Source organism: Chiloscyllium plagiosum, chromosome 37 (assembly GCF_004010195.1).
Source record: "Chiloscyllium plagiosum isolate BGI_BamShark_2017 chromosome 37, ASM401019v2, whole genome shotgun sequence".
NCBI lineage: Eukaryota > Metazoa > Chordata > Chondrichthyes > Orectolobiformes > Hemiscylliidae > Chiloscyllium > Chiloscyllium plagiosum.
This window is the reverse complement of record NC_057746.1, coordinates 26604771-26614899: the sequence shown is the minus strand read 5'-3', so window position 1 is coordinate 26614899 and position 10129 is coordinate 26604771.

Here is a 10129-nt window from a genome sequence, read left to right as displayed (position 1 = left end):
TATCTGAATTAACCTCCATCTGCCACTTCTCAGCTCATTGGCCCATCTGGTCCAGATCCTGTTGTAATCTGAGGTAACCCTCTTCGCTGTCCACTATATCTCCAATGTTGGTGTCATCTGCAAACTTACTAACTGTACCTCTTATGCTCGCATCCAAATAATTTATGTAAATGACAAAACGTAGAGGACCCAGCACCGATTCTTGTGGCACTGGTCACAGGCCTCCAGTCTGAAAACCAACCCAAACTATTGAAGTTTGTGCTTGATAGGTTCTCACAATTAGTGTGATTGGATGGTTCTATAAGTTCGCTTAGAGTTTAATGCGATTAGGAGAAAATTTGTTTCTGTGTTAAAGGGACAATGGAAACTGGGTCAATATCTCAAATCCTCTAGCCTGCTCTACGATTTAAGGAGATTGTACAATTTTGGCTCATTCTCCGAGGAAGCAGAAGGACAGAAACCAAGGCAATAATCTTCCCACCGAGGACAGAAGTAGTGAACTTTCGTGTGTGAGGCAAATGTGAAAACTACTACTATGGAATCTGTGTAAGGAGTTTGTGGGCTATCTATTACTTAATTTGGTGCACCAGATGTGGCTCTGTATTCTTAATGCATTGTCCATTGGAATCCAATCAATTTCAGATTGTATTTAATTAACTAACTAAGAGCCTATTGTCTTGTTTTCTTTGATTCATTTCCAGCATTCATTGTCAACCTAAATATTATTTGCCATTTATTAGGACAACGTCTGGAATGTTCTGTGCTGATTCTAAAAATTGGCACAGGTGGCTCCCTTATTTCAGGAATCACCAAACGTGTAGAAATCGAGCAACAATTAGTGAACATCTACACTTTCATCCTCACTATTGAATTAAGGTGATTGATCAAGCAGCTGAATTTGAGTGGGCATAGAACATTAACCTGAAAAACAACTACAGTGACGTTCAAGGGTTGAAATGATTTGTTTCCAAAAATCACATCCATCTTTCTTCATGCTAGGTATGACTTCAACCAATGAACAGTTTATTTCCCTAATTCTAATTGACTTCAATCTTATTTGGGCTCCTTGATACCACACTCAGTCAAATGTTGTCTTGATATAAAGAACAGTCACTCACATCACCTCTGGAGATCAGCTCTTTTTCTGGATCAAAGCAGCAGCGACATCTCAAACTGGCAGAACCCAAACTGATCATCAGTAAGAAGCTTATTACTGTGTAAGAGCTGCTTGAAAGCACTGTTGACAAACTTCTCTATTGCTATTGAAAGAGGTGATAGAGTATTGTCCATAACACATGATGCTGTGAGTATGAATGTGGCAGACTGTTGTTTGACTAATTAATGAGCCAGATCTCCCAGTTTTGGCACAAGTTAATATGCAGAATCCACAACATGGACCATTGTTATTAAACCTGCTTGGGATGATGCTGAGTGGAGCTGTTTCAAAGGATATTTCAGAACCAAATCCATTGTTGTCAGTCTGGACTGAAGTGTAGGCCAGACCAGGTAAAAATGCTTTAATGTTCATTAAAGGACATTAACGAACCAGGTGCAGAGTTGCAACAATAGATATTGCTTTTTTATTCACTGATGTCTCGCTTTTTATTTTCAGATCTTATACCATCTGCTTTGTTGAGATTTCAGCTCACGTTCACAAAGCATTACCACACCAGTGACATCAGCACTTCAGATACTACTACATATGTGGGAGACAGTGCCACATTTCTACTAGTCACTGCTATTTTGAATGGCCTGGTTCAGCTTTTAAGGTTATGCCCTCTTCTTGAGCTGCCCAATCAGTACAAATTAATGGGACTAGCTGGGTAGCTCTTTTGGGAGCTGGTACAGACACAATCGGTTGAATGGCCTCCTTCTGTACTGTAAACGTTTATCATTCTCAATGTTTACTGCTATTGCTCTTCTCAACTGCAACATAAATCTGAAAAACTAAGTCAATTCCCATGGTGAACATTTAAATTGAGAACAATACAAGACAAAACAATCTGACACTTGGAATTCTGTAAAAATTAACCTGCTGCCCAAAGTTTCATCTGTGTCTAGATTTTGGCTCATTGTTTAAAACATAATGCCATCAAAACTTCAGCAGGCAGTTTCTTAACACACGCGCACAGACACAAACACACACACACCAAGTCAAATTCATCCATCAATCCATGTTTAATGACCTGGTGCAGCTCTTGACCCAATCAGACCTCAAGATGGATGTGATTTTTGGAAACAAATCATTTCAACCCTTGAACATCTCCATCTGCTTACCTTGTTTCCCTCCTTTAAGGAAATCTTGAGACCTGTTCCTTTGGCCAAGATGTTTTACAAAATAGCCTCCTCTCTCTCTCTCTCTCCTTGGATAATGCTGTTGAAAAGCACCTTGCCACGTTAATGATATAAGTCTGAGTGGACATTGTTGTGCAATTACACAATCTTGCTCAATCAGTGAAGTGAAACATAGTGTAAAAAGAAGCAAAACACTTTGAAGGCGTGTATATACCGATCTAACTAACTGGAAATAATATAAAGACCAGCTAAAGCTACAGCTAAAATTGCTAACGCCGCAAGATGGTAACGTAAGCATTTTTTTCAATGGTATGAAAGATGACCACAACACCTTCTAAAACTGTATTACGATAAAGGGTATAGTTAAACAATTGCTGGTGCTTAATAAAACGCAATTCTATTTTATTACGGAATCAAAACATGGCTAATTTACAATACCGTTCTTTACATAAGTCTTCACAGCCAGAAGATGCAAATAAAATGCCAGGATAACAGGAAGGATTCAAACAAGTCAAGGGGCTCAAATGTTCAGCCCCACCCCAACTTGTCACATGTTCTGGTAATTTCCCCAAAGGTTACGGGAGCGAAACTGACAAGATGTGAAACTCAAAGTGCAGGCTAACACACGGGGAACATGAACCTAACTTTTACAAAGGTAGTTTCTGGAATTTCAATTTAATTAATAAGCCTGGAATTAAAAGGTGGTCTCAATAATGGTGACCATGACAACTATTACTATTTGTGAAAACCCGTCTGGTTCATTGACATCTCTTAAGGAAGGAAAGTGGGCATCGTTAATCCAACAGGTGACACAAGATCGACAGCAATACGGTTGACTGTGAAATGCCTTTCGCATTTGCTTAGCAAGTTATTCTGTTCAAGACCAAACAAGGGATAGGTAGGGGATATCAGCCTTTCCAGTGAAATCAGCACCCCAAGAAAATTGCCTTGACGTGTTGCTGAAAGAGCACATCAGACTGAAAATAGATACATCGCTATAGCATTTTTTTTCTTTTCACCACAGGTTAGATTGCAAACCATACCTAATCAGGAATTGTCCACGTGCCACATATTTAAGAAATCCAAAAGTATAGCGTTATGGACCAGGCCAGACCACTCAAAAGATTCTTCAGCAGGCAACCCAGACCATAATTTTGCAATTTGTTTCAGTAAGTCTACAGTGAAAATTACCCGAAGTTAGTAAGGCTGAGTGCTAAGTTTTAAAATGGACAAAAATTTATTCACATAATTACACAATGAAACATAAAGAACAGAATAAAAAACACCTACAGAACTCAGTCTATCCAAACTAGCCTTAATTATGCTGTTCTGAATATACACAACAGTCCCAACAAGCAAACCCTCTTAAAACACTGTTTAAAAAAAGGAGCAGATGCATCCAGTTTGAAGTTAGAAGGGTAGAAAGAGAGAGAGAGCCTGTTTTCATACAGCTCACTGTTGAACTCCCAACTAGTTCTGGACTGAACTGCTCAGCTAGAGAGCTGACCACTCCCCTTTCATTACACAGGTCACTTCTGACTCATGACTACTTTGACCTGTAGTCTCATCTGTTTACATTTCTCAATACCCTTTAATCTCTGTACCAAACCAGTCTAATCAGAGCCGGGCCCATTTATGACCCCGCTAAAAAAACCAAAGACACAGTATCCTTGAGAAAAGGAACCAGTTTTTAGAAAAAAAGGAACCAGCTTTGTGACAATAGGAATGAGATATAATGAGACTATTAATCTAACTTAGAATGTGGGGACATTACTAGAACATGTGACAAGTTTGGGTAGGGCTCAACGTTTGAGCAAGCAGTTGAGCTGATTGGGAAGACCAACCTGGATTTGTATATTTAAGAGATGCCTGATGCAACTAGGTAATTTTTTTCAAAAATTAATTAATGTGGTCGCTAAAGAAATTATTATGTTATTTACTTATATGAACACCATAGTCTTTTGAGAAGGTTCCAAATAAGAGCCTGCTAAGAAAGTGGGGCTGTATGAAGTTGGAGGAAATGCATGTGTTGAATTAGGGAGTTTCTTTTTTTGGTACTAGGTAAAAAGTAGGGAAAATGGCCATCAATTCAAGTTGGTCGGATGCGACTACTGTTGCACCCCAGTGACCGTTGCGTGCAGCTTTCCATTATACATTTGTATGACTAGGGTCCAGTGTATCTCCTCTATATTGGGGAGACAGGCCGCCTACTTGCGGAACGTTTCAGAGAACATCTCTGGGACACCCGGACCAACCAACCCAACCACCCTGTTGCTCAACACTTCAACTCCCCCTCCCACTCCACCAAGGATATGCAGGTCTTTGGACTCCTCCATCGCCAGACCCCAACAACACGACGGTTGGAGGAAGAGCGCCTCATCTTCCACCTAGGAACCCTCCAACCACAAGGGATGAACTCGGATTTCACCAATTTCCTCATTTCCCCTCCCCCCACCTTGTCTCAGTCAAATCCATCGAACTCAGCACCGCCTTCCTAACCTGCAATCTTCTTCCTGACCTCTCCGCCCCCACCCCAGTCTGACCTATCACCTTCACCTTGACCTCTTTCCACCTATCGGATTTCCGACGCCCCTCCCCCAAGTCCCTCCTCCCTACCTTTTATCTTAGCCTGCTGGACACACTTTCCTCATTCCTGAAGAAGGGCTTATGCCCGAAACGTCGATTCTCCTGTTCCCTGGATGCTGCCTGACCTGCTGCGCTTTTCCAGCAACACATTTTCAGCTCCAGTATATCTAAGTCTGCTCATGACTGCAAATTAGGAAGCTAAGGAAACTAAATTAGAAGAGAGCATTGCAGAGGGGATGTTGATTGATTAAGGGTGGAGAATTGATGGGGGACAATATGAAGTCATCCACTTTGTGCTTAAGAAATATATAGCAAAGTATTTTAATAGGATGAAAGGCTGGTATTTGTGATCAACCAAAGAGCACACAAGAAACCATAGGAAAACTGAGAGTGAATGGGAATCAACATTAAGCTCTCCACTGATTAGAATCACATGTAAAATGGTTGCAGTCACTCCAGGTCATTCATCTTAATCCTAGGACATCTCCACATGAATCTGTCAGGGTAAAAACATTGCCCAACCATCTTCAGCTGATATATCAACAGCCTTCCTTATATCATGAGGTCAAGAGAGGGATGTTCACTGATAATTGCACAATGTTTAGCACCTTCCATCACCTGATGAAGGACCGACGTTCCGAAAGCTAGTGTCTTCCAATTAAACCTGTTGGACTATAACATGGTGTTGTGATTTTTAATGTTGTACACCCCAGTCCAACACCGGCATCTCCAAATCATGATCTCAGATATGGAAGCAGCCTATGTCCATATACAACAACAATTGGTCAATATCTAGGCCTAGGCTAATAAATGGTTAGTAATTTTAATAATACTTAGAATCACACATTAGGTAATGACTGCCTCTAACAAGATATAATCTTAATTCAACAGATGAATCCTCCACTAGCAAATGCCTGGTATTACTGCTGTCAGGAAATGATCAAGACCAGCAATATAAATATTATGGTTGTAAAAGCACATCAAAATCTAGGAATTCTACAGCAAGTAGCTAAACACCTCATTCTCCAACCCCTGTCTGCGATCAACAATTTACAAGGGGCCAAATAGATTGGAAAAGGAGGGAAAGTAGGGCAACATAAAAACTAATAGTAAAAGCTTATAGACGTTTGTGAAATAAAAATGATTGGTGAAGACAAATGTAAGTGACTTTCAGTCAGAAATATGGAAAGTTATATTTGAGATTAAAGATATACCAGACCAATTAAATACATATTTTGGTTCTGTCCTCACAAAGGACAGCATAAATTGTGTTCAAAAAATTTTAGGGGTCATAGTGTAATGTAATTAAAATTGGAGTGTTACAGGCACAGATACCAATGTTGATTTATGATGTTATGGCGATGACACAGGCATGAATCAAGGAAGGGCAAGGAAAAATCTAACACATGAAAGGATAGAGTAAAAATCTGAAGGGAAATGACAGAAAAATGCCAACAGTAGTTTAATGGGCGTTTTCAATTACCCAAATATAGACTGTGATACTGGTGGTGTAAGAAACAGAACGGTGCAAGTGTTTTTAGATTGAATTCGGAAAAATGTACTCCTGCAGTCCAAACGCCAGTTGGGATTGTAATTTTCACCGTATTCCCCGGGCTGGAAAAGTGCAATTTAGAAATGGTGTTCAATGTCAATTTTCTGCTCTAATAATTGTACTTCAAACAAAACTAGGGGCTTCTCCCATTACCTGTGGCACAGCGTTGGTTGTTGCACCATACATTTCTCAAACATGTTGTACTGACTTTCACAGATTGAGGAGTGTCCAGAGTGGACCTGCCTGTAAACCAGCATATAATTTGGACAGGAAACAAAAATAAATCTCTAACTTGTATGGAGTTTAATCTGGTGACGAAAACAACCAGATTTTGTTGTCTTTGATTTGATGGAGCCTCTGTTATCATCTTCTGGCAGACGCTGAGGACGACTGGAAAACTGCTCACGTCAGTTCTTCAGCTGACCACGAGATGGAGCCCGTTGTAAAGCAGAAACTACAGCTATTCAGCTCACTGCACTAAATATAGAGTTAAAAAATGGATCGGACAAAAATTAAAGGGAAACGGGATATTTTTTGGTGAACACAGATGTTAATTAAACGGTGGGTAAATTATTCAGCATGCATTAATTCGTTGATCTGCCATTGATGTTCTTAATACTTCAAGTTCCAATTAAAATGCAAAACTGTAGGCAAATTTCAAACTTTTATTACAGCAGACGACTTCATTCGATGGGGTATGAACTTCATGGAATATGAACATTTATTAACCATCCATAATTGCTGTTGAGAAGTTTTCGTTGATCTCTTCTTTGAACAGTTGGATGCCGTCGAGCGAAGGTCGTTTGAGGAGCTGCCAGGCTTTTGTGGATGAAGAAAAGGCAATTAGTTCCAACTCAACTTACCGTATGACTTAGAGAAGACTTTCAGGTGATGATGTTGCCATATCTCTGCTTCCTTATTCGTCTAACTAGCAAAGGTTGTGAGTTTGAAAGTAACGTTCAATATTACTACGACAAAAATATCTCCACAACTAGTACTCCACAACTTGGGGCGGCACGGTGGCACAGCAGTTAGCACTGCTACTTCACAGCGCCAGAGACTGGGACTCAATTCCCACCTCAGGCGACTGACTGTGTGGAGTTTGCACGTTCTCCCCGTGTCTGCGTGGGTTTCCTCCGCGTACTGCGGTTTCCTCCCACAGTCCAAAGATGTGCAGGTAAGGTGAATTGGCCATGCTAAATTGCACGTAGTGTTAGGTAAGGGGTAAATGTAGGGGTATGGGTGGGTTGCGGATCGGTGTGGACTTGTTGGGCCGAAGGGCCTGTTTCCACACTGTAATATAATCTAAAATCTAAATCTAGTATGTTTGAAAAGCATGAATTTTTGAAAGGCAACTCATGGTTAACAATTCTACAGAAGTTTTTGGGGAGATGTATCGAGTAGATTACATAAAGGAAACCTTGGATTGCGGTCTATTTGGATTTCAAAAGGCTCCTGGTGAAGAGCTTAGTGGTCAAAGTTAAACCAATGAAATAGAGGAAATACATTAGCATGGATTACAAATTGATTGGCAGACAGGAAACAGAATGGGAAAAATTGTGCAGGCAATGCCTAGTGGGATACCAGGTAAATTAATGTTGAGCCCCAATTTTTCATGATATATATAAATGGTCTGGAAGAGGGACCTAAATGCAATATTTCCAAGTTTGCTGATGACACAAAAGTGGCAGAATTGTGATCATGAGTTATGAAAAGAATGCAAGATAATTTCAAGGAGATATAGACAAGTTGAGTGAATGGCGAAGCACGAGGCAGTTGACGTACAGTGTGGCTAATTGATGTTACACACTTAGGCATGAAAAACAGAAAGGAAATGCATAATTTAGGAGTGATTTATTGGTAATTATCAAAGGGGATCTGTATGTCTTTATACACGAGTCAATGAATGCATACAGATGCAGCAAGTAACTGTGAAGCTAAATGGTATATTGGTATTCATTGCAAGAGGTTTGAGTTCAGAAATAAAGGTATTTTATTACAGTTATACAGGGCTTTGGTCAGATCGCACTTGCAGTATTTCATGCTGTTTTGGTCTCCCCACGTCATAGAAGGTATACTTGCCAAAGAGGGAATGCAGCATAACTTCACTTGGTTGTTAGTGGGGACAGTACGATTGTCCTATGAAGAGAGATTGGCTCGATTGGGCAGTTATTCACTCAAATTTGGAAGGATGAGAGAGGATCTTATTGGATTATGCAAAACTCTAACATGGCTAGACAGAGTAGATGCAAGAAGGATTTTTTTTCCCATGGTCGGGGATTTTAGAAACGGGTAGAGTCTCGAGATATGGGGTAGACCATTTAGGATTGTGGTGTGTAATGACACAGCAGTGAACCCCTCTGCTAGATAAACCATACACCTAGAAAAACTCACCTCGCCTTGTAATCAGCTAAATTATGAGTAATAGAGAATTCACAAATTCCACTATTTAAAGAAGATTACATCAATTTATTTTTAACTCCAAAAGTTAAAGAATATTAAACAACAACTATTCACAAATCTAAGCCCCTCTTTCTCTTCACTGCTTATTACTCGCTTCCAACTCTATAACAATATGCTGCTCCAATAAGACACTTATTAAAATTACATCAACTTAATTTCAAAACCACACTTCAGCTGTCATCTTTTGTGACTTCACTCTTCTGGTTTCTAAGTTCTCTGGGTCGACTTCTTTCTTTTGAATGTGAGCATGTTTCATATAAAAAGATAAAGAACGCTTCCATACCTTCATAACACATATAAAAAGGTATCTTTATAGAGAGTGTTTCTTAATTTATTTTGGATCTGTCTCGATGTCAGTTGCTCTCCCTCTAATTTTCAAAATGCCCGCATTTTTATACCCCCAACATCAAATTGTATCATTGGTTCAATGTTGACAAAACAATAAATTCAAACTCAATTGGGTTTTGGTATCCTGGGGCATAATTTAAACTGGTTGGTTACATTTAAATTGATGTCAAAACGGCAACTAAAACTCAGGTATCTATTTCACAACCATATGTTATATATTTTCAATTTTCCAGTTCACTCTGCGACTGCCACCTAGTCATAAACACAGGTACGTGTAAGCTCACAGTTCAGAACAGCATGCACTCTCTCTTAAAGGTACAGCATACTCCTTCAACTTCATAACAGACGAGAAAAGAAAAATCTTCTCTTGAAAGAGAGTGAATCTTTGGAACTCTTGACCACAGAAGGCTATGCAGGCCAAGTCACTGAAAATATTCGGTTATTTTGTCATTAACATAAATGATTTGGATGCAAGCATAAGAGGTATAGTTAGTAGGTTTGCAGATGACACCAAAATTGGAGGTGTAGTGGACAGCGAAGAGGGTTACCTCAGATTACAACAGGATCGGGATCAGATGGGCCAATGAGCTGAGAAGTGGCAGATGCAGTTTAATTCAGATAAATGCGAGGTACTGCATTTTGGGAAAGTAAATCTTAGCAGGACTTATACACTTAATGGTAAGGTCCTAGAGAGTGATACTGAACAAAGTGACCTTGGAATGCAAGTTCATAGCTCCTTGAAAGTGGAGTTGCAGGTAGATAGGATAATGAAGAAGGCGTTTGGTATGCTTTCCTTTATTGGTCAGGGTATTGAGTACAGGAGTTGGGAAGTCATGTTGCGGCTGTGCATGACATTGGTTAGGTCACTGTTGGAATATTGTGTGC